This window comes from Dipodomys merriami, unplaced genomic scaffold (genome assembly GCF_024711535.1).
Source record: "Dipodomys merriami isolate MVZ:Mamm:240054 unplaced genomic scaffold, mDipMer1.0.p SCAF_3, whole genome shotgun sequence".
NCBI lineage: Eukaryota > Metazoa > Chordata > Mammalia > Rodentia > Heteromyidae > Dipodomys > Dipodomys merriami.
In genome coordinates this window covers 86,938,559-86,943,869 of record NW_027204492.1, presented here as the reverse complement: position 1 = coordinate 86,943,869, position 5,311 = coordinate 86,938,559, and the positions used below count along the sequence as shown (strand labels likewise).

At 42.1% G+C, this 5,311-nt stretch overlaps 1 pseudogene; it reads right to left on the bottom strand.

Annotated features, from left to right (window-relative positions):
* Positions 1 to 751: 751 nt before the first annotated feature.
* LOC138839898 (chromobox protein homolog 3 pseudogene) lies at positions 752 to 1,246 on the bottom strand (annotated as a pseudogene).
* Between the last annotated feature and the right edge of the window lie 4,065 nt (positions 1,247 to 5,311).

Sequence of the window (5,311 nt, the reverse complement as noted above, 5' to 3'; positions counted from 1 at the left end):
ACAGTTTTTCTTAATTTTCTCATTTGGTTGGAGGAAGTTTTTGGCAGTGACAAATAATTTTCATTCAGAACATATTGCAAACTACCTACTGAACTTAGATTGAGGGAAACGTGGCTACCTAGCAAGTTCAAGACCAACAATTGCTGTTGATGAACCCAGTTTCTTAAAAAAACAAAAAACAATCAATTTTTTTTCAAAAATCCCCCACAAAACCAGCAAGAGAGATGCTATTCAGTGATTCATCATTTGCATAGCATTTTTAAGGACCTAAGTTTGTTGCACAGCATCTTTAAAAAAGGAATATCTCAAAAACAGAAAACTATCACTGTATTTTAAGTATATATGCAAATGAACAGAAGTATTTGAAATGTTCCTCAACACTTTAGTTAAGACAAGACATTATAATTAATCGTGAATACAATATTGCCTAATATTTACAGAAACATATCATTGAAAGAAGGGAAATATAACATGGAAGCAAATTATTCTTTCCTGATAGAGGAAGCAACTACAAAATGTCCGTATTATCTTAGTTCAAATAGCCAGTGGTATTGAGAAAAAGCAGTATCTTGACACCACCAATACTACATTCAAAACCAACATATCAAATTTTATTTTATCATAAAGCAGTTATTGTTTCATAACTTTATTTCCAAATGTAAGACTCAGCTTATACATACATAATAACATATATATGTATACATATAAACAATATAGATATAAACAATTCAGATGATTACTGAGCTTCACCTTATGGAGAAGAATTCCAACTTATCCTCCCTTCATAAAAAGCAATTACCATCTGAGGGCATTTCACATTAGCCTCTTTTGCTGGCACTAACTCAGTTTCATCAGAACCTTTCCACTTCATGACAAACATCAATCCTCCACTACTCTGTTTGGCATCAATTATTCCTTCAGGCTCTAGACCCCTAGCAAAGCCCCTTGGGTTGTCACCTGCATCTCTTGGCTCATTTGATGTGCTAGCACCAGATAAACTAGCATTGTGAGAATTTAGAAAAGCCTCAATTAGGTCTGGACAATTTATATTGTCTTCTGTTTCCCAAGTATTATCAGCATCTGAATATCCCTTCCATTTCAGGAGATATTCTACCTTGCCCTCTACTATGCGTCGGCCCAATACTTTCTCCACAGCAAATAGTTTAGGCTCTGCTTTTGGATATATGATGCGCTTTCCATATGGTGTCAATCTTCTTTTTGGTAGTATCCTTTTCTTGGGGGCCATTTTTATTGGAGATGTGAAGAGCTAGTATTAACCTCGTCATATGCTGTGAGTCTCAATCCTGCAGTGACTCTGGCCCACGCACCTCAAGCTCCAGCCACCCCTGAGCGGATACTGTAATGTTTTTGGTAAGACCTGGAAAAACAAAAACACCATTCTGACTCAAATGTAAAATTTGCTAAATCAGCATGCTTGCTATTTAAAACTGTACTGTGTGTGGCATCTTCCTTAGCTTCAGTTTGGCTTCTTAGAAATAGAAAAACTAAGCAGACCAGACAAGCACTCCAGGTTGTTAAAAGCTAAATTGTCATTCTAAACATAACCACAAAAGTACGTCAGATAACCCCCCAAAATATACATACCAAAAAACATCAAAAGCAACTTATGAAAACTAAGATTTAAAACAATACTTCCAGAGGAAAATACTTGGACAATGTGATAAGGGTTGACACTGTTCAAAAAGGAATACACTCATTACGTGACTTATGAAATGCTATCCCCTCTGTACAAGACCTTACAGTTAAAATAAAGTACCTAATAAAGAGAAAAAAGTCTTCCCCACAGCAGGTACATGGAAATACTCAAAATTACCTAAAAAGGAACACTAATTTAAATGGTAGCATATATCTCCTCTGAATCCACTAAAGTCTGGAAGGTAATGGTACAATTTTCAAGTGGGAAAAGCAAAGAACTGTCAACTCTGAATTCCAGATGCATGGAAAACATCCATTAGGAATAAGGGGTAAATTAAGACGTACATACTCACGTAAGAGAAAATTTAGAAAAATTTCACTATCAGATGTATCAATCATAAGCAGCTAAAGGAAGTTCTCCATACAAAAAGGAAACAATACTAGAAGGAGTCTTGGAAGTTTAGGAAGAAAACCAAGAAATATACGAAAATTTGCTTGAATATGATAGACACACCTTTCTTTGTGCAATTTTAAGTCATGTTGAATGGTTGAAGGAAAAATTATAATATCTGATATTGGGTTCCTTCTGTATAAAAGAGATGAGAAATTTATATTCCAATAGCTGGATATGTGGAAAAAGGTATACAATAACTGCCTGCTAACAGAAAGGTGTGAGTATGAATCTTAGTACAATAAAACAAATAACATTCAGATAGTAGGAGGATGATAAAATGACAAGCTAAATGAAAATAAGTTCTCTACAGCGTTAGTAGATATGAAAAATATTGACAACAAAACCACTGTAGTGGACTCACTCTTGTCGCCAGAAAATATGTCAGGATAGAGAATTTGGATCTAGTCCTGATAGTGCGGTCAGGGGGAGGAACCAGGGTCTGTCTCTCAGGGCACATTAGCTGAAATTCAAAGGAGAGGCCCAATAACACCAGAGGGCCTGGGACATAATTTCTTCCTCCTATGACATCAAGCAAGAGCAATCGGGAATGGCAACTGGACGAAGCAGGACGTAATGTTATTTGGCACAACAGCTGGCATTAGGTAGGGTTGAGCCTTGATGACCCAGCAGAAGAAACATCCACCCTTAGCATTAAAACCTGCTCCCAAAGAAACACGTGTCCTCTCATCTTCCCTACCTGATAGCGACTTCAAAGGACGATCTGAGGACCAGATCTGTGGACTTGGCAAGGCGGCAAACAGTCGGGCAGCAATGCGATTCACCTGGGTCCAGTACAGCCAGAGCAGATCTCGGGAATCCTTAGGGCCTTTGCGCCCCAGCCAGCGGTTTCTGTGGATGACGAGGGCAGAGAAACAGCGTCCACGTCTCTACTCCCCATTCCCCCCCCACACCACGCATCTTCCCTCCTCTCGGGGTGCATTCGCTGCGGTGGCCCAGGGTCCCTATGTGGACTATGTTCATCCTTTCCCCTCCACTGCCCGGCGGCGCCATCCGAGAGAGAGCCGCACCCCAATGGCACCAGGCTGAGGAGCCAGACGTGTTCCCCCTACTGCTGGCATCCGGGATCCCTGACAGGAACGCCTACGGCCTAGCCCCAGCACGAGAAGGGAGTCACCCTCACCGCTGTACCCCCGCTCCCAAAGAACCACGTGCCCCCCTCTTCTCTCCCTGCCGGCGTCTTCCAAGAACCCACTGAAGAGCAGACCTCTGCAGCCGCCACGCGGCAAACAGCCAGGCGGGAATTTCCTCAGCGCCGGGACTGCCAGTGGACACCACGCCGACCGTTAGATGGCTAGTGCCCCTGCTTGCGCCTGCGCACCATGCCAGCCAGGGTATGATTTGGACCTGGGAGATATTCAGTAGTGTTATCACAACCCAGCACTGCACCAGTGGAGACACACCCCCACTCCTTTCATATTTACTTAGGGTTTCCATAATGTCACCAATTACCCCTGTGCCACTTTCTGCTTCTTTTTGAGGGTGAATCGTAGCACTATTCCAAAACCCACTATATGTACTGTGCTGGTCTGGGGACTCGGCTGTAGGGACTTACTGTCTCAGCATTGCTTTCTTCTTGCTAATTAGCATTATTATATCTTGGTCCACGCTCCCAGTACACTCAAACACTGTTTTGGAAAGAGTGATTCCAAACCATTCATATGACTGCCTTCCCACCCTATACCCACAACTATGACACAGGATTCTCTAGATAAAATGATTAGACACCCCAGTCTCCAGATTCACCACTTTAACAAACAGACCATATTAAAATGCAGTGCCACTCTGTCACCAAATAATTACAGCTACAGCCTTCTGTCTCTATTTGGTGATGCAGTTGGGTGGACAAACTGCCTTCTTGCTCTCATGCTGCATTTGCTGAGATTCTGTGGTAGGCCTCATGACAACAAGTATCTTGGGTGGATAATTTCCTCTTCCACTGCCTGGTGGCTTTACCTTAAGGGGAATGGGAGCCCTAAATATACCAGACAGGAGAGGAACACTGGGTTTGCACAACTCCTGGCACCCTTAGATAGCTAGAGAATATTACACATCATCTAATACTGGACCCTAGAGAAGAAGCTAAGAGCCACAGTTGGCACCTCCATATATATCCCAAACATCTCCTTCCTCTACAACAGACCCAGATTGAATCTCTGGACCTAGCTTCTGGCAAACAGCAAGGTGGTCATTTTTCTCCTGTCTTGTTGCTAACTCTGAACCTGTGTGCATCTGCCACCACTACTCCTCAAAGCAGACATCTGCACACAATTCAGGTGGCTCCTCACATTGCAAATCACCATTTTACCATAGGAACTACAACACAGTGCATTATGTTTAACAATTATTTGAATAAACTTCTAAAAATTCCCCTACACTAATTTATGCTTCCACTTGAACACAAAGGGCCCTGCCACTCTGACATCTTTTGTGCGTGGCTTACATGAGTGTTCATGTGTTTTTGTGTGCATGGGTATGTATGTCTTTGTGGGGGGGATGGGTGAATATGAGACTAGAATTCATGAATTCATGCAATTTCACTTAGCTTTATTCATTTGAGTGCTAATCTATCACATGGATTACACCTCCAGTTACAATACTTGCTTTTGTATTGTGATTGAGGCTAGGACAAATTCTCCCAGGCTGTTCACAAACTCCCTGATTTTGTTTCATGAATAGCAAGGCTAATGAGAATAAGTCACCACACCTAGCAAAAACCTTATTATGACCTAACAGGCCATACAGAACAATAATGGCAGCATCACAGTCTAAATAGGGTCTCAGGCCTTTGGACAAGTTTTCTGGCTGCATCTAGCAAGGGAATGGTAGTGGAGATCCTCACCTCTCCCCTTATCAATCACTAGCTGGGATCGAGTGGAATGTCAGTGACACGAAGCAGCCTGAGCAAATGTATTCCTCCTGTACCGGTTGGTGGCACCATACAAAACTGAAGCTGAAGCAGAGTACAGAGGTATACTTTATCACCTTCTCTCATCAAGGCATAGCCTACCTCACCCTGCACCCCACAGCAGAATCACATAAACAGATATAGCACTTGAATCTTGCTCTCATAAAAAGACTTGTCATCCACCAAATGCAGAGCCAACAATCACCATACCAAATAAGGATCAGACTTTGAACTTGCTCCAAGGCCATCATTACCAGGCAATTGTCTCTGACACA